The 27,094-nt window shown below is 47.4% G+C and overlaps 1 long non-coding RNA gene across 1 annotated transcript; it reads left to right on the top strand.

Annotated features, from left to right (window-relative positions):
- Positions 1-16,056: 16,056 nt before the first annotated feature.
- Positions 16,057-26,659, top strand: LOC146174301 (uncharacterized). The gene is made up of 3 exons (XR_014702019.1): positions 16,057-16,325; positions 22,768-22,861; positions 25,746-26,659. It is a non-coding gene; the product is annotated as an uncharacterized LOC146174301 (long non-coding RNA).
- The last annotated feature ends 435 nt before the right edge of the window (positions 26,660-27,094 follow it).

Genomic DNA, 27,094 nt, shown 5'->3' on the forward strand with positions numbered 1-27,094 from the left:
AAGAACCCGTTCCTCTTCGTTCCCGCGACTGCCGCCGCCGTCGTCCAAGACGATAATGGAGGGCTCTCGACCAAAGCAACAGCCGCAGCAGCAGCAGCAGCAGCAGAAACCGCCGCAGACACCATCAAAAGAAGTGAGTAGTGACTCTCAGGACTCAGCTGAGGTTCAGGCTCTAAAAAACCGAATCAGTTGTTACAGGCGCAAGTTAAGGCACTGCAGGAACAAATCATTGCGATAGGCAAAATTTCACAACCAATAGAGACCGAAATGCCGGTAGCGGAGGCACCGCAGAAGGAACAGGAAAAGACCCCTAGGGACAGTCCTCCTGCAGCAAAAAAGAAAAGAGGTCCCGAGCCGGATCTCGAAACCCTCGTCCAAGGATTGGAAAAACGATTCGCTAAAAAAGAAGACGACGACAAAATTTTCCAACAACAAGTTATGACCGCGTTAGAACGCCTGAACAGTGCTATGGCAGAGATGCGGGTCGAAATGGCTAGGAGAGACGAGATAATTCAGTTGATTTACCAAGAGATTCATAACATTAAAAATGGCTCTGCATCACCGTAGAAATACCATCTGGCAGTGGAACTGTAGGGGCTTCAGTCGCAAACGCGCGGTACTGGAAACTTTTTTGACGAACATTGACAAACCCGAAGTAATCGCATTGCAGGAGTGCAGTAAGCACGCTAAGCTAGCGAGTTACAAATCATACGCGGGACGAGATGACAACACGCGAGTGGTCGCCCTTGTCAAAAGGAATATAACGGTGCTGCAGCATAATACCGGGACAACAAATGTTGACCATATACTAATCGAGATAATCCCACAAAAAAGAAAATTCAAAAGTCTATTCATCCTCAATGTATATAGCCCGCCTCGACAAAAACGTCAATGCAACTTCAATGAGCTATTCGCCAAAGCGCGAGTGATCGCGAAAGGAGGACCCTTGTTGATAGTAGGGGACTTTACCGCGCATCACACGGCATGGGGGTATTAGATACACGCAGGTAAAAGGACGCGAACTATGGAACAGCATTCAGCAGAATGGCTTATTGCTTCTGACGGATCCCCTGAAACCAACCCGCCAGGGTAACAGCGTTTCGATAGACACATCTCCGGACTTAACTCTAACCGGAGGCTGCATTTACGCCACGTGGTGCAACACAGGTGAAAACTTAGGCAGCGACCATAAAATTATAGAAATCGTAGTAGATAACGGCCCACCGGTCGTCCGCACCAAAGAGGCAACGTTGGAGAACTGGGAGGCTTTCCGAAATGGCCGCGCAGGTGACGAGGAAGGCATAAGTAACATTGACGATTGGAATAAAAAGGTCATTCAGTCGGTCAACGAAGCAACGGAGGAGGTGGAGGTTGACGAGGACATTGAAGGAGTAGACCGTCACGTGGTCAGGCTCTGGCGTAAGAAGAAGGATCTAGAAACGAGACTCACACAGAAAAGAGGGAATAGGAACTTGCGCAGAGAATTGGCAGTGCTTAACAAAGAAATTGAAGAATATGCGCTTGTTTTAACGAGGCAAAACTGGGGCAGCATTTGTGAAAAACTGGACAGGAATATCGGGAACGCAAGTACGTGGCACTTACTTCGGCATCTTCTAGATCCCGACAAATCTAAACTGGAGGCCAGGCAGCAAATTCACAGGCTAATACATACCTTTGATGGGACCGCGGCTACTCTCATAGCCCAAGTCCGAGACCGGTATTTGAACTGTGCAGAGGGTATAGGCCAACAAATGCCTGATTATAAGGGCCAGGAAAACCCGGAGCTAGATAGCCCGATAACGGTTGCCGAAGTCCGGGCAGAAATAAATAGACTGAGAACAAAGACTGCTGCTGGTCCGGACAGAGTCAACAATCGAATGCTAAGAAACTTGGACGACGCGTCGATCCGACACCTCGCAGCATTCATGCAGGAGTGTTGGGAGGCCGGTCGGCTGCCGGCGACATGGAAGGCCGCAAACCTCGTATTCCTCCCGAAGCCGGGGAAGCGGCCGGGTTTCGAACACTTGCGTCCGATCTCGCTCACGTCATGCGGGGGGAACTAATGGAGCATGTTGTTCAGGCCCAGCTGAACCGGTTTTTGGAGGACAAAGATATCTATCCGAACACCATTATAGGATTTAGACCGCATTTGGCCGCATGCGATGTCATGCTGCAGCTAAAAGAACAGATCATACACAATTCAACAGTAGACACCAGGGTGATCGTTGGTCTAGACGTGTCAAAAGCTTTTGACAACGTGAAGCACTCGGCTATTCTGCAGAATCTCAGTGCATTAGATGTTGGAGTTCGCACGTACAACTACATACGCGACTTCCTCAGCGATAGAACGGCAACTATCAGTATGGGGGAACACACAGTAGAAGGTATTCGACTGGGAAATAAAGCCACACCACAGGGATCGGTGTTGTCCCCGACGCTGTTTAATATCGCCATGATTGGTCTCCCCCCAAAACTAGACGAAATCCAAGGGCTACACCATACATTATATGCAGGTGACCTGACTCTGTGGATGTGCAGGGGCAGTGACGGTGAAATTGAACAGACACTCCAGCGGGCAATCGAAGTTATAGAAAGATACTTAGAACCGATCGGGCTCAGATGTTCGGCCGAGAAATCGGAAGCGTTCGTTCTCACGTCAATGCGATCGCCCCATCGTCGGCGTATAAAGCAGGATAACCCGAAAATAACACTCAGGGTCAACGGTAACATTATACCAACGGTGGAAACCATTAGAGTTCTGGGATTACGAATTCAGGCCAACGGCAGGAACTCGGAAACGATACAGAGGCTAGACGCTAGCACCAGTCAAACCTGTAGACTCCTGAAGCGGATCGCAAACAAACATGCGGGAATGAAAGAAGCTAACCTCCTTATGCTAGTCCAGTCTTTTATAATCAGTAGGATAGTCTACGTGGCGCCGTATTTACGGCTTCACAAGGCAGAAAAGGAGAAACTTGACGTTCTCATTCGTAAAGGGATAAAAACGGCACTAGGTTTACCACCCAATACATCGACAAACAAGATTATGAGACTAGGGGTCTCCAATACCCTCGAAGAGCTCATTGAAGCTGCAAGGACTTCACAATACCAGAGACTGCTGCGCAGTCGTACTGGTCGGAGCATTTTGGAAAAACGGGTATGAGCCGCAAGCATGCTCCAGACGTACAGAAAATGTACCTAGACAGGTTAGAGACAAATTAAAAATACCTCCGCTCCCCAAAAACATGCACCCCGTTTACCATGAGAGCCGGAGGAGTGATAGAGCAACAGCGCTGCAAGCCCGTTTTGAGGGAAGATGCCGCTTATATACAGATGCCGCACAATGCGCGAACGGTAGGGGACGTGTTTCAGTAGCAACTAGAGAAGACGGGGGCTCGGTAGTATGCTGCAGCACCAGAAATTTGACCACAACGGAGGCGGAAGAGGTGGCCATCGCGCTAGCTCTGACACAACAGCAGGTCAAAATTATAGTTACAGACTCGAAATCAGCGATTAGAAACTTTGACGCGGGCCGCATTTCGGCCATAGCAGCAAGAGTGTTGGCCAGTGGTTCTCCATCGGCAGAGCAGGTCGCGCTCATTTGGATACCGGCGCACCAGGGGTTGAGGGGGAACGAGAAAGCGCACGTACTGGCCCGAGGATTAGCTACATTCCGGGATCCCAGTGACGACTTATACGCAACCCCGTACCCCTTGCGCGATGAGGAGCCCCTGCAGTTCGACGATGACCTTAACACCTACCAAGATATCCTAAATCATTACAAATTAGGCAGATCAGTACTACCAAAAGCGTGTAAGCAACTCACCAAAAGCGAGGAGGTTATGTGGCGTAAGCTACAGACTGGAGTATTCCCGAACCCCCAGCTTTACAGCAAGTGGCACCCGGAAATTTTTAGCCCCAGATGCAAACGTTGCATGGCATAGCGGACATGATCCATATGATATGGACGTGTCCTAGATTTGGAGAACCTGACCGAACAGATGAGTCCTGGGAGGCACTACTTCTCAAGCAGGACGAAAAAGGGCAACGAGAAGTCATCCGTCTTGCCCTGGCCGCTGCTAAGATCCAAGGGATCCAGGTCGACGGCTGAGGGGGAGGACATGGTTGGGACAGAGCTTCGCCTCGGATCCTCACCAACCTTTTGACGGGTGCAATAAATGTTATTTCTCTCTCTCTCTCTGTTATTGAGATACGGTACGGCTGCTGGCGGCTAGGGCGGGCGTCGTCAGGGGTAATGATGCGGTTATTTACAAGAGGCGTTTGCCGTACTTTCGGTGAGGACGCAAAACAAGTGCTGTACTCTAGTAGGAGGGCACGTAGCTCACGATTCTCTGTGTCCGAGAGATCCGGACTAATATCAAGACGGTCAAGTGGGGCGTGCACAGTGCTAACAGCCCCAAACGTAAAACATTCTGAAACAATTGCTAAGGAGTCAGCAAACGCGATGGCAGCAGCACGAGAAAGATTCCGGGGTTCGTTGGAGAAGTTGGTCACCAGGAGCCCAGACCGGCCGTCGCGGACGTGGATGAGGCTGTGTGCTGTATAGATGCCGTGGGTGAGCAAAAGAGACTGGTTGCCTTCACCGACCGCATGCCCGTCACCGTAGTTTGTCGCAAGTAACAGTCACAAAAATACTGGCGCGTGGCGAAATCGAAATGCTCTCGGTGGAAATTCGAAGGGCGGCGCGGCGTTGGCAATTCTTGGTGTCAGTATCAGCAGCTTTCTCGGTTGCAAATTTCACTGTGCGCTTCCGGAGACCGATAATAGCTCCAAACTCCCGGAGAAAATCAACAACAAAGATAAAGTCACGGGAGCAGTCAGGTATAACGAGGCAGCTTACAATGAACGGGGAGCTTCGAATTTGAACTCGTGCCGTGCACAGGCCACTAGGATTTGCGACATGTCCGCCAGCGGTGCGAATCTGCGTTCCAGACCATGGTGTCATACCTTTTTTTAAGAAGCGCTGCTAGCTTCCCGCTTATAATCGAATAATCCGCGCCAGTGTCTACCAATGCGCTAACCTTATGGCCGTCGAGAACCACCGGTATGTCCAGCGAGAATCGGTGTTCATGCGCAGGAACTGTCGTCGGTACCGTAAAATCGCGATCGCTCACAGGTCTCGTTGTCAGGGGGTCTTCGGCACGTCGATTGCAAGCAGCCTGCCCCCGGAGGGCGCTGTTTTTAGTTTTCCCGATGGGGACTTGGCGACCATTGCTGCGACATCCAGGCTGACCTGGGCTGTGGTGGTGGTAGGCGTGGGGACGGGGATCGTGAATGCCGCTGGGAAGTTGGCGCCATGCGCTGCTGAGCTAAGTAGTCTTCAATCTCACGAGATCTTTAGCCTATTGGAGGGTGCCGCATGCTGATAGGAAATCCGTGAAGTCCAAGGTGTCGATAAAGGCACTGGCGATAGAGATGACCTGTTTCCCCGCAATGGAAGCACAGGCGCTGGTGATTTGGGGCGCGCCACAGGTCCGCCTTCCGCTGCGGTGGTCATCGGTTGTCGACGAACGGCTCAGTGTGTACGGAATACAGTGAGCCTTGATCGGGTTGCTGTAATGGCGCCTAGGCAGGCACAGGGCGTCGCCCCATATCTGCATAAGTTGGACGTAGGTACTCTGTCGGGAAAGGTTGCGGATCAGCGGACGCTACCGAAGGCTTCAACACTTGAAGCTCTTCGCGGACAATGCTAGCTACAGAGCCGACCATCGGCTGTGGAGCACCGAAAAACTGCTGAAGCTACTCGCTTACAACTGAGCGGATGATGTCGCGTAGGTTCGGCGTAGCCTCGAAGGCCGCAAACGGTTCCGCAACCGAACCGACGACCACCGGCCTGTCGTAGGTGGTAGACCGCTGCTGGAGCATCCTCTCTATTGTGACAGCATCTGCAAGAAACTCGGCAACCGTTCTTGGTGGATTACGCACGAGGCCAGCGAACAGTTGCTCTTTAATACCGTGCATGAGGTGGCGCACCTTTTTGTCTTTGTTCATGGCCGGGTGAGAACGTCGGAAGAGCCAGGTCATGTCCTCCACATACATGGTCAAAGTCTCATTCGGCATCTGCATACGAGACTGTAGAGCCCTTTCTGCGTATTCTTGCCGAGCCGTGCTGATATATGTCTCACGAATGCGTCGGCAGAACTCGCGCCATGATGTTAGGGCGTCTTCTAGGTTCTCGTACTAAGTACGAGTGCCATCTTCCAGGCTGAAGAAGACGTTTCGAAGCTTGGCGGCGTCGTCCCACTAATTAAACAAGGCGACCCGTTCAAATTGGATAAGCCAGTCTTCGACGTCTTCGCTCTGACTGCCGTGGAAGGGCTGAGGCAGTCGGGGATTCTGCAGGGTGTAGTAACTTGGAGATTGCATAGCAGGTCGAGGGGCTGGTGCGGTGTTGAACTCCAACGGCCCCTGCTCAGGGGGCAGGCCTTGATTCCTCCGGCTAGTATGGTGCTCAGGGGTGTCGACTGGCCCAGGAGTTGAGTCCTGGGCATGCGGTGATGTACAGGACATGTACTGGGATCGAAACCCAGCACCTCCACCAAAATATGTCGCGGACAACAGAGCAAGACGCGAACGACAGGGCGTAGAGCATGCACAGTTCTTAACACAGCGCGCGAGCCCACTTCGGTGTCCTCTTTTTCCAGGCGCCACCTAAGAACATCAGGAACGCCAGGTGGCAATACGCTATTGCTTCCGAAGAAGAAAAGCTGGGAAGGGGAAAGTGGGTGAGAAGAAAGTAAGTATGAAGGAGTGGGGAGGGGAGAATGGGTGATAAGAAAGTAGGTCACTGAGTGAGCAAAAACAATAAAAAAATCTTCCCTATGTATTTCTCGGCCTCGAACCAGAGATCCTGTGGCCTGCGAAAGAAGTAAAAGCGGCAGTACCAGGAAGAACTACAATACCGGATAGATGATTAGTCACCACATAAGGGAGTTTGGTGCAGATACACATAACAAAGGGACAGGCTTTACAAAGGGCCCTGGTAATACATATATCTGAGGGGGACAATTCCTTAAAGGGGGGGGGGGGGAGTACAAAGTCACAGGATAATAACCGCACAGTGAACCCCAACTGACATGAAAAAAAAAGTTCGAGGACAACCTCAAGCAATATGTGATAAGGAGGAAATGTGTTTAGAGGAACATGTACAGCTTATGCTATTGCGGAAGGAAATATAGTGTACATGCGTTGTGAATAAACTACAATTAACGCTACGTCGGGTTCTTTTCCCGAATATTTATGATGCGGAGGGAATATACCTAAGGGATTCTAGGGTTCGCTTGGATATATTTATTCCTGCTGGTTCCAGTGTTCTAAATTTATGACTATGATATGCATCTCTATATTTTTTCTGCCTTGCAGATTTAAAGCCTAACTGGAGAATATATAATTTATTGTCTTTGAATTTATGATCTTTCTGATTGAAATGCTGGGAAACTGATTTAGGGAGGTTTTTGCCTGCGTCTGCCCGATGTCTATTAGGCCTTATGCTCATTGGTTGCCCTGTCTCTCCGATGTACTGTTCATGACAGAAGGAGCATTCCAGAAGCTAGATAACGTTTGAAGATGTGCAGTTAAATCCTGATTTTACGTGAAAAGCGAAATCGCTTGCAATTACGTTTAACCGTGGTGTCTTTTGTATATGACTGCACGTCTTACATCTAGGTCGATAGCAAAGTGTGGTTGTGTTGGATGCTTGTTGTCAAGTTTAGAATGTACTAGAATATCTTTAAGGTTTGCGTTACGTTTGTATGTTACCCTGGGTGCCTCCGGAAATATTTTCTTCAGACGTTCATTACCCGTTAGCATGGAATGGTATTTCCGCAGAATATTGTTTATGTTTGGAAAGGCATTGGAGTATTTAGTTACAAAAGAAGGCTGGCGTTCAGTGTTGGCCTTCGGTCGTTTCGTGAGCACATCGTTGCGGTTTAATGTGCTTGCTTTTTCGAGGGTCATATTAAGAGAGTTATCAGGATAGTTCCTCTGGATTAGTGTTGCTTTTAATGAATGTAGTTCGTTTAAGTAGTCGCTATCATCGCTACATAATCTTCTAAGCCGTGTCGCCTGTTCTACAAATATGCCTTTCTTACAGTGTCTCGGATGATGACTCGTGAAATCTAGGTGTTGTTGCTAATTCGTTGGCTTTCGTTGATAAAGACGTTTTAAGTTTTCCATTTTCCACAGACACCGTGGTGTCGAGAAAGTCGACTTTTAATTGTGACGACTGAAATGTGAACTTAATGCTAGTGTGATGATTATTAAGATGCGAGATGAACGACTGGAGTGATTCTGATCCATGCTGCCATATCATGAAACTATCGTCAATATTGCGAAGGTATATAAGTGGCTTTTCCGGAAATTAATTTAGTATATTGGGTTATAGAACTCCCATGAATATATTCGCGTAAGTCGGCGCGAATGGAGTACCCATGCTGGTTCCAAATATCTGCATATAATAGGATGAATCGAACTCGAAATAATTTAAAGTTAGGACTAGTTTAAGAAGCGAGAGATAAACATCAGAGGCATGCAGATGGTGGTTGTTGATTAATACTTGGGATAGGAAGTCGATACCCTCATCGATAGGAATATTAGTGTACAGTGCCGCGACGTCAAGTGTGACAAGTATACAATCTTCTTCAAGATTGGCGGTGTTATTAATATTAATGTCACGTACACGGTGACTAAGGATACCAATGATAGCAGGGGGTAGCCCAGACACAACAACACAGCAGCACAGACGCAAACGCGCAAGCGACACTTTTTTGTCCTTTTCAACTTCGTCCTCCTTTCACACCTCAGTCATGCGCCACCTGGCAAAGCTAGGTGGCAATATGCTCAATTATTCGGAGAAAGTGAGGTTTGTTCTGTACAGACGAAGGAAGCTGGGTCGGGAGGTCTGCTAGGTGGTGATTTAGGAATATTGAGAGGTTTTCTGTGGGCGTAGTCTTGTTAGAAAGAATTGGTCTTCCTTGCATGTCTGGTAAACAATGCTTCTGCAGAAACCTTGTGGCTCTTGGGCAGTAGGTAAAACCGACCTGCCTGCTTGTTTGACGGCTGAAGAAATTTATAGTCCATCTCTATGCCTTCTCCCACATCGTCACCCATCATGACCTTCTTTCTTCTCTCCTTCCCCTTCCCCAGTGCAGAGTAGCAGGCCAGATTTGAATTATTCGGGTCAACCTCTCTGCCTTTTCCTTTCAATAAATCCATCTATCTATAGTCCATCTCTCTAATTAGTTCTCTAGCAAATAGATCTGTTATTTTATTCAGGATGACTTCACTGAACTGTTCTGTCGGATTGGTACTTAGCTTCTAATAGTGGCAAGAGTTGTTAAGCTGTCCATATGCCTCGTTTTTGTAATTTTAAACAGGGAGAATCATTATGCTACCACCTTTGTCTGCAGGCTTGATAACTAAGTCAGTTCTAGAAGCTAGGTTGTCAAGAGTTGCTTTTTCAATTATAGAGAGGTTTTTGGGCTTTCGAGCTAGCTTTGTTTTTTCAATAATTTCTTTTGAGACGGATTTAATGTATAGGTCCAGTTCAAGGCTGCGCTCTGCATCAGGAAACTATGTGCTGGGGGCTCTGAGTAGGTTAGAGGCTTCGAGTACATTATTTAGGTTTTCAGCGAAAAATTCCTTAATACGCATTATTCTTACGAAGTCAGTTATATCTCGGTGAAGTTATATTCATTAAACCTGCTATTCGTTGGGCAGAAGATCAGGCCTCGCCTTAGAATCTGTTTATCACTATCACTTAGAGATTTAGAAATGTCAATGATGCTGCTATCGTCTACGTACTGTCTTGTAGGTGATATCCGTCGTTGTTGTGAAACTGCATGAGGTATTCTTCGCTGCCAAGGTGTTGTCATTATCTACCGAGCCCTTATAAGTTTAGGCTGTGTTTTAACCTGAAGTTTCTGTTCTTTCCTTTTTACCAATTCTTTTAGTACTTGATGCTCGTCGGCGGTTAGTGTTAGTCTGGCCATTTGGTTGTTAAGTTCATTTACTTTTTCTTGACAGTGTTGTTTTAAAACAGCTACCAAAGCTAATGACGCGACATCTAAAATTTTTTTCCAGCGAATGAATAGTTCACAGCGAAGTATGCCGAGAGGGCACTTCACATTCTTCCTAAGTCCTTTCGGTACCATTGCTTTCGTTACATAATGTTTGTAAGTATCTAAATGCGAAATGTAGTTACTGTGCTTTGTGGCTAATTTCCTAGCAACAAGAAAAGAGCGACGTTTATGCTGGCGGATTTCGGCTCTAGGAGTCATTTTATTTTTGTTGTTGTTCCAAGTGGACTTCCTGATAGGCATTACGTGTTTGGGGGCGGCCGGCTTAGGTCTGGTGTTCGTGGTGAGTCCACTTCGGTGTCCACCTGGCAGCTGATGTCTGCCCTAGAATGTGTGGGTGTTTGTGTGAAGAAACTGCGGTTTGTCTTCGGGTCTGTAAGAGCATGTTGTTCCACTGGTGTTGGTTCCACGGCCTCTGTTTGTGTGCACATGTTGCGGGTACTGACAATGGGCGGACGTGGATATTCCGGTTTGCGGTCAGTTTTGTGTGTGTTCAGTTGATCCGTGCTGGCCAGAGAGGTGCGTCTGATAGGTTCACAAGGCTGCATCCACTTCAACGACTACCTAATTCTATACGTAATTATGTTTACCATTAGTCAGACGCCTGGAAAGTTTGGGTGTAGTCCATTTCTGGCCAGGTGTGCCTCAGGTTCATAGTGGATTTCTGCTACAGTATGAGCCATTAAAGGCCTTCGTCTTAAATACTCCGCCGGGGTGGCGCAGTGGTTACGGCTCTCGACTTCTGTTCCCAAGGATGCGGAATCGAATCCCGGCTTCGGCGGCTACGTTTCGATGGAGGCGAAAAGCTAGGCGCCCGTGTGCTGTGCGATGTCAGTGCACGTTAAAGAACCCCAGGTGGTCGAAATTTCCAGAACCCTTCACTACGGCGTCTCTCATAGTCAGGAAACACTTTGTCCACGACAGTATGAGGAAGGCTTTCACCTTAAAGACCCCGCCGGGGTGGCGCAATGATTACGGCGCTCGACTCCTGCTCCCAAGGATCGGGGCGGTTTCATTAATTTTGCGCTTCCCTGGGGGCGCGCGAGACGCCTCAGTCGCCATTTGCTCATCCCCTTTCGCCGGTGGCGCCGCTTGTGGCGGGGCGACTGGCTGAGCAGGTGGCAGCTGCTTCGCGGGAGTGGGAGGCCCTTGCTTTTCCGTATGCTGTTTCGAATTTTGATTTTGCGTTAGCTTTTTAATCACCCCCCTAAGCTCCTCAATTTCTTTTTTAACAATTTCGACTTCCTCGCCTTTCTTATCTTTCCTAGGTTTAGCCTGGGAGGCCCCGCTGTTGAAGCTTACATTTTTCCGGTCTCCGTTCCGCTTGGTCCATGGGTTGGCCGCGTCCCTCGAACTCGAGCGTCTCCTGGACCCAGACCTGGAGCGTCCCATGGAGTGAGAACTGGAACGCCCTCGCTGCTGCGGTGGCGTCTCATTGGTGGTAGATTCCAAACTTGGGAAGGAGTCTTCTCTAACGCGGAAGTCTCCTCCTCCTTCTTGCTTGACTTTCGGTCGCCCTCTGTTGTCATCGTGCGCTGGCTTATCCTTCACTTTTCGCTCCCATTGCTTCTTCTTCACCTCGTACGGAGTCCTGAATATTTCCTTACATTTTCGGTCACCAAGCAGGTGACCCTTTGCCGCATAGCTGGCATTTTGCCTCGCACTGGTGACCTTGCGGTGGCCTCTCCATTCCGCAGCTTCTGCACTTGAGGTTGCTCGGGTCCGGACAGACGTCCTCCCTGTGGCCGAGTCTTCCGCAGGCATATTTAAAGTTGACAGCGCTGCGCCATCGGAGTCAGGCGAACCCACCGTGGTACTTCTCTCTCTTCAGAGAGAATTAGTACAGTTCTGGAATTTTTGCCGAGTCTCCGCACACCCAAAACTGGCGGGTTGCCGTGGATTCTCAGCCTCTCCATGATGATCTCGTCGGTATAAGTGGCACGTCATGTACCACGCCCTTGCCGCAATCTTCCGGCGTCGCCACGTGGGCAGTCAATTCGATCTTCTCCCCCTCGAACACGAGGTGGGTTAGGCTCGCGTAGCGTCTCTTCCTTTCGGCGCTTGTAGTTGCCACGAGGATCGAGTGCTGCTTAATATTCGTCGAGATGACGTCCTCCCCGGCCTCGCCTGGGTGGATACCAGCTGCCACGATTATTGCGTCAGCCAAGATTGCGACCGAGACGGGCAGGGTAATCCTTGCAAAAGTAGGCCTCAACCCAGACAGGGGAGTTCAAAAAAACATCAATATTAATAGTGAAATCAGGAATGCCTTGGTAGTCCCCCCCTTCCCTAGGAATATGCATCCAGAATTTAATGTCGAAAGAAGGGCCAAACGAGCTGAAGCTCTGAGCGACGGTTCAAGAACATGGGAGAAAAGGAAGTAGTCTATGTTGATGCGGCAAGTGGCAGAACAGGTGCGGCGGTAGCTTCGGTAGTCGATGGCCGAGGGGCACCGGTATCCGCGGCAGCCATCAGAGGCCGCAACATAGAGACTGCGGAGGAAGTTGCGATAGCGCTAGCTTGCGTAGGAACAGAAGCCAAGTTCATAATTAGCGACAGCAAAACTGTCATTCAAAATTTTGGGAAGGGGAGGATATCGCAGGAGGCGGCCAAAATCCTCACTCAAAGAACAATAAATAGCAAAATTCAGTTAATTTGGACACCCGCTCACGCTGCCGTCCCTGGTAACGAGGCGGCTCACGAGCTAGCCCGAGCTCTCTACTTCCGGGTAGCCATCGAGCCCCCCGAACACTGGGCATACGACGAGCGTCTGCAAAATTACAGGGAAATCATCGACCATTATAAATTGGGACGTAGACTGGTACCCCCGCCAGATGTTAGACTAAATAATAGAGAAGCTGTCGCTCTTCATGAACGTTCATGAACCCGGTCTGGGCGTTTCACGCGCTACCAGACTTTAGGGACAATGATCTCTGCAAACACTGTGGGGCGCGAGGGACCCTCGACCACATAATTTGGGAGTGCCCACAATCTCCAGGGATAAGGCAAAATATTACAAGTAGAGAAGCCTGGGATACCCTGCTGCGAAGCGCGGACCCTGCGATCCAGCACCGCACCGTCCATCTGGCGGAAGAGGCCGCAAGAAGCCAATGGCTACCTACCAGCCTCTAATCTGCGGGCGCACGACTCCCCGTTTCCAATGGAATTAAAAGTTGTACAACCAACCAACCAAGCTTCCAAGGATGCGGGATCGAATCCCGGTCTCGGCGGCCGCTTTTCCATGGAGGCGAAAAGCAAGGTGCCCGTGTGCTGTGCGATGTCAGTGCATGTTAAAGAACCCCAGGTGGTCGAAATTTCTTAAGCCCTCCACTACGGCGTCTCTCATAGCCTGAGTCGCTTTGGGACGTTAAAACCCAGAAACCAACCAACCAGCTTTCGCCTTAAGTGTTCTCTCTCTCGGCTCCACTCAGTCAGCCCACCGCTGCGGCACGCGCGTGCGTGCGCAGTGTAGAGCCTGGTTGCGAGGGGCAACGGCGACGAACATAGAGTGATGAGGTGAGCGCACGAGACACCTGCTCACACTGAATATATCGCGCTGCGCATGGGTAGAAGCACACTTCAGCAAACGAATCGGTGAACGAAAGAGTTTCACATGTTTGCAAGTGTGCCTCATCCTTCACTTCGCTCCGAGCGTCGACTTATGCACGTGGCGAAGCCACAGAATTATAGGTGTTCCCAGCTACACTGGCACAACGATGACGTTCTAGCCAGCTCCATCATGGCTGATAATGTGGTGAGCGCGTCCAGCAGCAGCCTTTTGGCGACTTCTGTAGGCCTTCCGAGCCACTGGCGGCAACGGTCGGCTCATACGTCCAGCGCAATGCTCGGACTTCCAGCGCCTGAATCCGAGAGACGCCTCGACTTCTCCAGATGCGAGAGGTTGTGTTCGCGTCAAGAAGCGCTCCGGAACGGCGTCCCAGTTGTTGCCTGGACTTCTTCCGGGGGTAGCAGGTTCCAGACGCCGAGGAGTGGGAGAAGGTAAGATTTCTAAGACTATGGTGGTCTCTAAGACTATGTCTATGGGACGCGTTTTCTCTTACCTTTCGGAAAAGCATGGTGTCGGCATATATAACTAAGATCAAAATCACCTACAAGAAGCGTCGAGGTTCCAGATAGCGTATCCCTCCAGCAAAACAGTGGCACAAAAGGGTTCCTAGCAGTGGATGCTATAGGGTAAGGACGCTGCGCGCAAAAAACGAAAGACCCGTTGTACGCGCACTAGCACTCAAATAATTAAACGGTTAGCAAAATTCGGTACGTCAATTTCTTATTAGTAGACAAAAATTTCTACAGTTGAAGCCGCAGAACATTCGTACCGAGAGTTAGCTATTTAACTACAACCTTTGAGGGCACACATCAGTGGTAGTATTGGTACGCAAATTTAGCTGCTTAAAATTTATTTCATTGTTTTTTTACTTATTCCTAATATATTGTGATCATGTAGTATGCCTGAGCTCACGTTGTAGGCACATAGCCTCAACACTGGGGCAAATGGCTGTTGTTATATCGATATCAGCGTTCGATGACGGCATCATCCAAACTCGCGGAAATTTCCCAGTAGAGCCAACGCTTGTGAGACGTGTTCAATTTCAATGGCAGTTTTCCAGGAATTGACCTGATCACATACGTAGCGCATCGCTCCAGCGGAGATCCTTTCCTCCAGACATCGCAATGCTCCAAATTTAGAATTTGAAGCCCCGCTGGGGTGGTGCAGTGTTAAGACGCCAGACTACTGTCCGGCGTTCCCGGGTCCGAACCCGACCACGGCGGCTGCGTTTCGATGGAGGCGAAACAAAGTGGCGTCTGTGTGTTGTGCGATGTCAGCGTTGTTGTTGTTGTGGCTGTAGGAAGAAGGAAAAGAAAATGCACGGGCCTGCTACTGGCTCTGTAGCTGATCCACCTCCGCTCCCTCGTGCAGACAGAAGAGAAAATAGAGAAGAAAAGGAAGAGGTAGAGAAAGACGCGCGCCGCAACAACGACCGTCGTCCATCACCGAAATGGTAGCGGGTGCAATGACGGTCTACAATAGATAAAACTTTAGTGGCAGGCTAGCCCCCGCCGCAAGTGGCGGTGACCTAGCTGTTCCAGCCCCATCGCACGTTAAACATCCCCAGGTGGTCGAAATTACTCCGCAGCCCTCCACTACCGGCTGCCCTTTCTCTCCACTTTCACTCCCATCTTCACCCCTTCCCTTACAGCGTGGGTCAGGTGTCCACAGAGCAAGTGTGACAGATACTGCGCCTTTCCTTTCACGTTAAAGATCCCCAGGTGGTCGAAATTACTCCGCAGCCCTCCACTACCGGCTGCCCTTTCTCTCCACTTTCACTCCCATCTTCACCCTTTCCCTTACAGCGCGGGTCAGGTGTCCACAGAGCAAGTGTGACAGATACTGCGCTTTTCCTTTCACGTTAAAGACACCCAGGTGGTCGAAATTACTCCGCAGCCCTCCACTACCGGCTGCCCTTTCTCTCCACTTTCACTCCCACCTTCACCCCTTCCTTTACAGCGCGGGTCAGGTGTCCACAGAGCAAGTGTGACAGATACTGCGCCTTTCCTTTCACGTTAAAGATCCCCAGGTGGTCGAAATTACTCCGCAGCCCTCCACTACCCGCTGCCCTTTCTCTCCACTTTCACTCCCATCTTCACCCTTTCCCTTACAGCGCGGGTCAGGTGTCCACAGAGCAAGTGTGACAGATACTGCGCCTTTCCTTTCACGTTAAAGACACCCAGGTGGTCGAAATTACTCCGCAGCCCTCCACTACCGGCTGCCCTTTCTCCCCACTTTCACTCCCACCTTCACCCTTTCCCTTACTGCGCGGGTCAGGTGTCCACAGAGCAAGTGGGACCGATACTGCGCCTTTCCTTTCCTGTGAACCAATTATTATTAAGATAAGTCACACGGCATTTGGCACGCAGCAGTGGCGGCGACCAGCATGCAAGCTGTTCAAAGTGTTGTCCTTTTGAAACCGCAGGTTACATTTCTTCGCCACGCTCCTTTCCATTTTCGTACCTGACGCCGAAGATAAGCCTGGAAACGCCTACCAAGCCATCTGTAACGTAGCACACTTGCGACGGCGACTGCGGCTGTGCCAACGAACGGAGCAAGGTTCAAAAGCGGAGGAGCTTCAAGTCACACGGCATTCGGCACGCAGCAGTGGCGGCGACCAGCATGCAAGCTCTTCAAGGAACGGTCCTTTGGAACTGCAGGTTGGTGATTCTCCCTTTAGTTACCACAATCGCGCATATTCTTACGTCGTCGCTGCTGCTTCCTCTGTTTGTGCCCCGGTCCTTTAAATCTCCTTGCTTGTACATTCTACTATGCGTACTGAGACTGAATGCCTTTCTTGTCATGGAACTGTACCCGAGGATGGTTTGCTTGTCACATGTACGGACTGTAAATATGCGTACCACCTCGGAAAGTGCTCGGGGATATCATCTTCTACGTGCCGTAACAAAGGTGAAAGTTTCAGGGAGGCCTGGAAATGCGTCATATTCGAAACTGCTAAAAAAAAAAACTGGACCTCAGACAAAAGAGTGCGATGACCCGAGAATGGTTAGTAAACTGAACGAGCTGAATGACAAAATAACACTGCTTCTACTACTGGTTGCAAAAGTTGATGCCTTATCGGAACTAATGAAGAAAATCATAGATATTGAATCGTCAGTGCAACATCTTTCAGAACAGTATGACAGTGTGCTTACCAACGTTGAAACAAACAGCAGATTGCGGCGTTGAAAAAGAAAGTGGCAAGCATTGAAGCCGGCACCTCACCGGAAGTGAAATATGTGTTGATGCAGCTAAATAATGTTGAGCAATACAGCCGACGTTAAAATATGGAGATACATTGTCTGGCGAAGGAGGAAAAAGAAAACTTGCTTGAGAAACTAAATGATCTAGCAACGAAGTTAAAACTACCCGAGCTGCTTGACTGTGATCTTAAGGGACTGCACCGTTTGCCGGCCTCAGCTAATAGGGTATGTACTTGTGGTCGCACGATTTGCTTCATACCCACTTGAAAAGAAATGGATGGAAGTGCGTTTTTGTCTGGAAAGCAGGAGAAAAGGAGTACTGTACTTTGACAGCCTGACTTCCAGAAACAGGCGATTGTTTTGAAATGTGCGAACTAAAGCTGCTGCGATGGGGTATCGCTTGGTGTGATAGAGGAAAGAACAAGTGTTCGTAAGAAAGGCCGAAGGTGATAAAGAGCTTAGCATCCAAGATGAAAGGGATCTTGATAACTTTGGCTGACGTCACTGCTCAGGTCTATAGCTTGGCTCTATTTGAACATACATGGCGTGCGGAAATAATGAATCATATTTGCTTCCAAATGTGTTTACAGGGTATATCGGCAAACAGTTTCACAAATCCTTCAAGGCATTCCAGTTGAATGCAAGGTCAGTAAAGAATAAAGAAACTAACCTTAGCTGTTATTTGATCAGGTCTAATCGAAAGACTATGGGTTTGCTGTTATGTTACGTGATACGGCAGTGAAATGATGTGATATGGCATGTCTGTGATGTGAAGGTACTAACTTCAGCCATCCCTCTCTCACAACTTTTATATCGTTTATACCCACTCACCCCCTTCCCCCAGTGCAGGGTAGCAAACCGGTTTCTTTTACGGTTAACCTCCCCGCCTTTCCTCCTCATCTTCCTCCTCCTCCTCTACCAAAACTGTTTTCCACCTCCAGTCATATAATACTTTTTTATTAATCGCACTGATTGTAGAGGTGGTGGTGTCTGTATTTTAGAAAAAAAAAGCTTATAATGCTGAATTATTGCCTGAGTGTTCAATGCTTTCAGGTGACTGTGAAATTGTGTCAATTAAGTTGCGAAACACAATAATTGATGTTTGTTACCGACTCCCTGGTGGGTCTGTCACTGTTTTCAAAGAGCAAATAGAAAACATTTTCTCTTTGGTTACTGAAAAACACTATAATTTCATATTTGGTGGAGACATCAATAATGATTCCGCTAGACAAACCAGGCATTTTATTGAATTTATATGGCCTTCACAATGTAGCTAATTTACCTACAAGAGTTACAGAACACTCAGCATCTCTAATTGACATATTTGTAACAAATGCAACCAATGAGAATGTTAAGGCTGGAGTGTTCTCATGCGATCTCAGGGCCCACCTCCCTATCTTTATTTACTGCAAACTTCACGTTAATAGTAAGGTGCAGCAAAATAGAATGATACAGAAAGTCACAGAACATAGCTTATCAGTTTTTCATACTAATATTGCCCTAGCCTCTTGGGAGAGAGTGCGCAGATATGCTGAATCAAACAGTGCCTCCAATGAGTTCATACTCATCCTAAAACAGAGATACGAAGCTGTTGGTTTGGTATTGTTTGTGGGGTTTAACGCCCCAAACAGATATAGGAAGCTTTCTTTGCACTTCACACTATTAAGCAGAAAAAAGGATGCTCAAACCATGGGTCAATTCCGGGCTACTCAAGAGGATAAGCAAAAAATAAATAAATTTTATAAGCAATTCATATCTTTCAAAGGCGCGGCCGTTTTTCGCGAAAACAAAGTTTCGTAATCGTATAGATAAAGACCTTAAAAAGGCGCGACGTGACTATTTTGCAAACTTGTTTATCGCAGCTGCTGGGCATTTTAATGTCCAATTGAGTAGGCTAAACTCAATATTGAAACGCGTTCCTTATGAAAAAATAACCTGACAATAGACAATTACGAGCTATCAGGAAAAGACCTTGCTGATGTTTTCAATAATCACTTCATTACGAATACTACTAACACATGCGTTGTTAATGATTTACCTGGTTTTGTACACAATGAGAGCAACATTTTTCTGAAACCAGTAGATGAACATGAAGTTAACTGCATTATACAAAGTCTGAGAAAAAGTACCGCTAAGGATATGAACAGCATGCACCCCGCCTAGGTAGCGCAGTGGTTAGGACGGTTGACTGCTGTTCCCAAGGTAGCAAGATCGAATCCCGGCCTCGGCTTTTCGATGGAGGCGAAAAGCAAGATGGCCATGTGCTGTGCGATGTCAGTGCACGTTAAAGAACCCCAGGTGGTCAAAATTTCCGGAGTTCTCCACTACGGCGTCTCTCACAGCCTCAGTTGCTTTGGGACGTTAAACCCCACAAACCAACCAACCATTAGCGGCATACAAATAAAGCTAATTAAGTTAGTGTCAGATCTTCTTGCACCATGCGTAGCCCATGTTTTTAATCTTTGTCTAAACCAGGCAGTTTATCCAAGCGAAATGCAGGTTGCTCGTATTACAGTACTTCACAAGAAAGGAGAAAAAAAAAAGGGCATGAATACCTACCGCCCCGTATCTATACTCCCTTTTATGTCAAAAGCTTTCGAAAAGGTCGTTCTGAGTTGATTTAGAGAATTTGAACCGAAGTATAATCTATTAACTTCATCCCAGTTTGGCTTTCGCAAAGGATATGGAATAGGCATTCAGTTCAGTTCAGTCGTTCAATCGTGTCCGACTCTTCTTGACCCTATGGACCATGTCACGCCACGCTTTCCGGTCTCTCACTATCTTCCTAACATCACATAACTTCATCTGCAGTACCTCGAGGATGCCATCTAACCATCGCGTTCGCTGCCTACTCCTTCTCCGGCGACCCTCAACCTTTCCCAACATCAAATCTTTCTCCAGCGACTCCTCTCTTCTCATTAGATGACCAAAGTAGCTGAGCTTTAACTTTAGAATTGACCCTCCAACTAGCAGTCAGGGTTTATGGTCGACAATATCGACTGATTTGATCTTCTGGCAGTCCAAGGAACTCTCAAGAGTCTTCGCCAGCACCACAATTCAAACGCGTCAATTCTTCGGCGGTCAGCCTTTTTCACAGTCCAACTCTCGCATCCATACATCACAACTGGAAAGACCATAGCACGAGTTATACGGATCTTGGTTGGCAGACTAATGTCTCTGCTCTTTACTAGGCGGTCAAGGCTAACCATTGCTTTCTTTCCCAGAAGCAGGCGTCTCCTAATTTCATGGCTGCAGTCTCCTTCCGAGGTAATCTTGGAGCCCAAAAAGAGAAAATCTGTCACCGCTTCCACTTCTTGTTCCTTGATGCTCCAGGACTTGAGAGGGCAAGACGCCATGATCTTTGTCTTTTTAATGTTCAGTTTAAGCCCAAACTTCTCACTCTCTTCTTGTACGTGCATAAGAAATCTCTTGAGTTCCACTTCACTTTCTGCCATTAAAGTGGTATCATCGGCATATCTAAGGTTGTTGATACGTTTTCCAGCACTCTTCACTCCAGCTGAAGACTCGTCCAGACCGGCCTTCCTCATGATGCACTCTGCATATAGGTTAAATAGGCAGGGCGACAGTATGCAGCCTTGCCTTACTCCTTTCTCAATCGGAAACGAATCAGTAAGACCATGCCCAGTTCTGACTGTGGCCTCTTGCCCTTCATAAGGTTCCTGAGGAGACAGATGAGGTGAATGGAACTCCCATCTCTTGGAGAGCTTGCCACAATCTGCTGTGATCTACGCAGTCAAACGCTTTCGCATAATCAATAAAGCAGAAGTAGATGGGTTTCTGGAACTGTCTTGCTTTTTCCATGATCTAGCGAAGGTTGGCAATTTGGTCTCTAGTTCCTCTGCCCTTGCGAAACCCAGCTTGCACGTCCGGAAGCTCCCGATCCACATACTGCTGCAGCCTACCTTGGAGGATTTTCAACATCACCTTGCTAGCATGCGAAATAAGCGCGATCGTGCGGTAATTGGAACAATCTTTGGCACTGCCTTTCTTTGGAATGGGGATGTAAACTGACCTCCTCCAATCCTGTGGCCACTGCAGGGTTGTCCAAATCTTCTGAAATAATGTATGCAGAATGTTAACAGCGTCATGGTTGAGGTTTTGAAGCAACTCAGCTGGAATACCATCAATTCCGCTAGCTTTGTTCTTAGCAAGGCTGGCTAAGGCTCATTCAACTTCACTCTTCAGGATGCCCGGCTCGAGATCAGTAATCACAACCGTCTTAAGTTGGGTTTGCACATTCGGGTCCTTATACAGTTCTGTGTATTCCTGCCACCTCTTTATCTCTGAGGCTTCAGTGAGGTCCTTGCCTTGTTTGTCCTTTATCACGCCCAGCTTAGCACAGAAGCTTCCTTTGATATCTTTGATTGTCTTTACTAGCGCAAAAAGAGCTCATCTAATAGAAAAGGGACAGATAGTACTGGGGGTGTTTGTAGATTTCTCAAAGGCCTTCGACCATCTAGATCACGAACTTTTGATACAAAAACTTGAGCTTACGGTTTTCCAGGGAACGCGGCTTCTCTTATTATTTCATACCTACAACATCGTATCCAAATAGTTAATATAGATTCTCACCTTTCTGATCCATTGCCACTGTCCTGTGGTGTCCCACAAGGCAGCATTTTGGGCCATTTTCTCTTTAATATATGTGTAAATGCCATTTTAACTATAAGCTCCGACACTGAGTATATTATCTATGCAGATGATAAAAGCATGTTTGTAACCGGTTGTACAGGCAATGAGCTCGTTCACAAAGCAAACCATACGCTGGATAAATTAAATCAATGGGCTCGTGCAAAAGGTCTAGAAATAAACAGTCAAAATAAAAGCAATGTTATTCCGAAGCAAAACTAGGGCTGTTATAGTCGATCAATTAATTCTATTAAACTAAATGCCAATCGCACTCGTGCCTAAGTTCAAGGCGCCAGGTGTCATCTTTGAAGAGAATCATTCCAGGGCCGCGCAAGTTGATGCGGTTGCAACTAAGCTGTCTCAGATAATAGGACTCGTTTACCGTCTTCGCTACGTATTGCCTCAAAATATTATGATGCTTATTTACAATGCCTTATTTTCCTCTAGAATTAACTACTGCCATTTAGTCTCGTTGTCCACAACTCAAGAAAGCCACCAAAAAGTATTTTTGCTACAAAAAAGGTTTTTACTTTTAGGAATTGTTGAGAACATTCCAGCCTCCTTTCATACCCAGGAACTGTTCATCAAATACGCAGTAATGTCAGTCGCAAAGCTATATGACTATCGCATTTGTAGGACACTGAAATAAGATTTGAATATTGTGTCTGGTTTTTTAGCAACTCTGGCCAGCCTGCAGTTAAGTGAACATATCCACATAACTCGGCAAAGGGAACCATGGCGACTAAAAACATATAGAGCAACATATGGACAACAAATGATCGAAAACCAATTACGAAGGCTACTTAACTTGCTTCACAGCCAAAAGATTCACCTCAATACAATTAGCTTCAAATCAATGCGTACCACTATCAGTAACTGCTTCAACAATGATAATTAAAGACGATATGTTACTATGTTAGCATTGCTTTTTTCTATTAGCCGTGTTGTGCGCACTGTGTATATTGTTTGTCTATGTTTTCAGTTATTTGGCCAGCTTTGCCTCATCCTTTCTATTTCACCGTGTTGCACAGTAACGCATTAATACTGTTACTGCTGTTTTATTGTGGCATTTGTATTGTTTTTTAGTCACTGAGCTGTTCTGCCACTGTTGCGTGATGCCACTATGGGAACGTGGGGATTTGTCAAGGTGTCCATGAGGCAACATTTTCCTCGCGCTTCCAGTGTCATATACGTATGTGATATGATGCAAATAAACCTCAATATCAATTAAATTTGTCTGCTCCCGCAGGAGCATGCTCCCCGACGGACATTGATCAACCAGCAAGAAAAACTGGTTTCGTGATCGCGAACTCTGCAAGGGCCGTCGCCGTCTTCGCTCTGTTGTGAGCACATTTTTGAATCTGTTGTCAAAAAAAACGTATCTAATGGCACGATAACTTGTGTTTCTGATAAAGCATAACCAAATATTGAATCGCAGCTGATACGCGTCTGTGAAGCACCATTTTAACCTCGGTTAAACACAGCTGCCTTTTGCTGGAAACTGCGCCGGCGTTTTGTGCTCCTCAGTCTAGTCGCCGACGGTTCTGGTTTCTCTTAACGGGCAGCCAAACCAAGTAAGCCCCATTTTAAACCTTACCTTGTAAGGAGAGGACAGCAACGTGCAAGCCTTGTGCGCAGTTTCAGTGCAAATGAGCCTTCGTTACAGGAGGGAGAATTTTTCAAAAGGGGTATGATAAAGTTGCAGAACGATGTATACTCGAGATTGTCGTCAATGATGATATAGGTCGCCACGCTACTGCTCACGCGTTAAACTATTTCCCATGTCAGTTAGCCTTTCTCCTTTGACCTTGATATATGACCTTGACCTTCGGTGGGAACCTAGCTAGCCAAAGTGGTCGGGGTGTAGGTTCCAACTTGATCTCGAAGCTGTTTGAAGGCCATCGGACGGACACAGTGACCTTGGCTTTATCCCGCGTAGTGAAGCTATCGCTTCAAAAGCTACCGATGCCACTCGGAAAGCGGAGACATCTGAAGTGAAATTAATGTACGTTTCTCCTCGCTGCGGTGATTTAGGCGGTCGAGCATTTTAACACAGTCAGGCGGTCGTGCATTATAACAAAGATATTGAAACAATGCTCGCACAATCTCTTATATCCTAGGTTGTGATGCAAAACCAATTGCAAAACAAATGATGTTAGGTGTCTCGTAATAGGATAATGGCGAAAGCCTGCCCTTCATTTCTTGTCACTTGCCTCTCGTCGTTTTCCTCCTATCTCCGCGTACTCCAGTGCTGCATATACTTATAATTGGTTTACAGGAAAGGAAAGGCACTGTATCGGATCTCGGACATTTTTCTCCGACAAGTGAGAGGTTGGACGGTGCACCATCGCTCCTGTAACGTGGCGTTCCTCAGCGCCCGTTCACTTGTGGCTTTGCAGATCACAGGAACGCTAGACAAGAACTAATCTCGTGGAATATGACAGGCCTCGAACACAGATCTCACGCGCAACTCTCGCGCACGAACTTTGCGCAGGGAATTCCTTCCTTGCTGTGCGACGTCAGCGCATGTTAAAAGATCCCCAGGTGATCGAAATCACTTCAGAGCTCTCCATCACGACATCCCTTTCTCTCTTCCCCCTTTCAATCAATCTTCCTCCCTTCTATTACGGCGCGGTTCGGGTGTCCACAGAGAAAGTGTGACAGATAATGCGCCTTTCCCTTCCCATGAAGAAATTATTAGGGCGAAAGCTTTTAATGGCTCATGCTGTCGTGGACAAAGTTTGTCCCTCTTTTGCGGCATTCTCATTGACCGAGGCGAAATGCGTGCCTGCCATCTGCAATGCCACACTTGAACACGCGCGAAGGAATGCTACGGGATAGGAGCGATGGTGTACCGTCCAAAATCACACTTGCCGAAGAAAGTGTGACTGCGCCTTCCTTTTCCGGTAAACCAATTACAGATATATGTTGCACTGCAACGAATGCTGACAAGAGGCTAAGAGGCAAATAATAGGATAGGAAGGGTAGGCTTTCGCCATTCTCCTAGCTCTTCTAAGAGCTTATATTTATAGCACCATGTAGATAATAGTTTTATATTTATAGCACCATGTAGACAATAAATATGGAATGGCACACCGCGCAAGTAGCCGCGCGTGCAGGTAATTAGTGGCCGCTATGTATGTGTGCGTATAAAGGTGAACTAATCACCTCGGCTTTTATGGTTTTGATAACTTCTGGTCGCAAAAGTTTTGTGTCGATTTTGTCAGTTTATGGGATGAAATTTGCCGCTATAATGACAAAATTGTCTTAAATAAAGCGCGCGTTAATGAACGTGCGATAGTTAACATTTTGCTTCAATATATAAACATTTCTGACAGCGGAGGTTAATGAAGCAGCTTCTCATTTCAAATTAAAAAAAGAGAAGTGAATGCTTTCCCACCGGCGTTCCTGAGCTGTTCTCCACTCACCCCTGTAAGAGATGTCATGTGTCCGTAAGTACCTCTCCCCGACTCAGCTGGACAGCGTTTACATGCTTTTTACAACGGGGTTGAATCCATTCAACCAACCCCCTGCGCGGTAGTTGACTGGGCTCAGCAACACATGTCTTCTCGACTCGACCCGATGGGGTTTACACGAACCCGATAAGCGGTTTTGGACCCGATAACTCAACTCAACCCACTCCTGTCGGGTGCATGTAAACGGCGCCTATGTGAAATGCCATCCAACCCTTAATGGTGGAGCTTGTGTCCCGCCAAGTTGTTTCATGCACAAAGGATTGCGCTGAAGCGTGCAGTAATTTGTGCTCTTCGTGTCTAGAATGATGACTTGTTTAATTATTGATTTCCTTCGGGATCTTAGCTAGGCAATATTTTGTCGGCAGCAATTACCCATGCTTACGCCTTACTGTCGCATCAAATGAAGGAAGAAAATTACATAAGTGCCCTCTGCAGATACTTATGTACGACTTGCCTGCTGTCACCTATGCTATTGAGCAAACACGTGGAGGTGTCCTCGCCATGATCCGGTGCTGAAACTTCTGCTTTGAATTCATGATAGGGTGTCAGCTTCGAGCATCAAACGTGAAACGAATTTGTGCAGCGAACCTCAAAGACATGGGTCATTTGTGCAGTGTTTTTAAGCCAGAACCATACAGCTGTTCCTCGTCCATATTTACAGCAAGCTGTGCATGAAGAGTATCATGTAATCGAGAATGACCACGAACACATTCTACTGTCTCTAACTATCACTCTTCCCTTACTTGCTCAGGAATGTGGCTTAGGAGGAGACCGCAAGAAAACTGGCAGCAGGATCCATGGATCAAGGCTATTTTTGTGTCACTGGCGTCTTGGGAGTCACTCTCACCTTTAAACGCGATGCTATGGATTCCGTATTGGCAGTTCCACCATCACCGATTGTGCCATGTCAACGATTAACGCGAGAAAGACGTAATTTGTGAATACGACTAAGGGAATGCGACAAGTACACGGCCGCCACTGAGCCGTCTACTAACCGATCGCAAGACCCGTGCACAAGTTCGTACCGATTTCTTCGCGATGGCTGGAAGCAACATCACCACCTACATTACGTTACTCATGTTGTCCAAGGCTCGATTAGCGACCCTTGTAATCCAATAAATAGCTTATGATAAAGCGGAACTTAACAATCAATAAAGCATTCTTAGACGCGATAACTTGTGCCAGGCGACAGTCACGTTTTCTGATACTGATGAAAGATGTTGATATGGTGACAATGGCGTAGCCTTGTAAGATGCATAGCAAAATTAAAATTTGCCCTCGAGCCAAGCAGCCATGTATGCCATGTTTGCAGCTCACTACAGAAACTGCATTTGGTGAATGCGAAGCATTAGCGTTCTCGCGAGTTTTTTAACATACATACATACTCTTTATTGCGATTTTATTATGGATATTATGGCTTAGAAACTCTTTTAATACAACTACCAGAGCCATACCTTTAAGTTAGGATTTTAATGCTCACTCCTCTTTTTGGGGAAGCAGACAAACTGACGCCAGAGGTAAGGTTTTAGAAGATTTTATTCTGTGCAACAATGTCTGTTAAACACGGGGAAACATGCATACTGCTCTCCAAGCACTGGCAAATCAGCTGCCTAGATTTGTTTTGTTCGCCAAGTGTTTTACCGATTTTAAATGGCACGTTATAGACAACCCCTATGAGAGCGATCATTTTCCAGTCATTATCAGCCTAGCATCATCACCATTAATCACCCTAGCAAAACCACGGCGCTGGAAGCTAAATTTGACCGACTGGGCGCTCTTTCCAGAAGAAGCTGGCCTAGAAGAAATCTTTTCGGACAGTTCTGATGTGGTCAAAAATAATGAAACTCACCTAGCCATTCCACGGACTTCCGGTGTGGTGAGACAAAATCGTGAAGCATGGTGTACGCAAGAATGTAGAAAGGCAAGCATGGTATACGCAAGAATGTAGACAGGCAAAAAAGGAACAAAACAAAGCATGGGAAATTTTAAGCCGCAATCAAACACATGAAAACATGATACATTTCAAGAAGGCAAAATCTAAAGCTCGGTATATCCGCCGCACAGCTGAAAAGCGATCATGGCAGAGGTATGTATCTTCTA

This window comes from Amblyomma maculatum, chromosome 11 (assembly GCF_055883805.1).
Source record: "Amblyomma maculatum isolate TAMU_Amacu chromosome 11, ASM5588380v1, whole genome shotgun sequence".
NCBI classification, from domain to species: Eukaryota; Metazoa; Arthropoda; class Arachnida; order Ixodida; family Ixodidae; genus Amblyomma; species Amblyomma maculatum.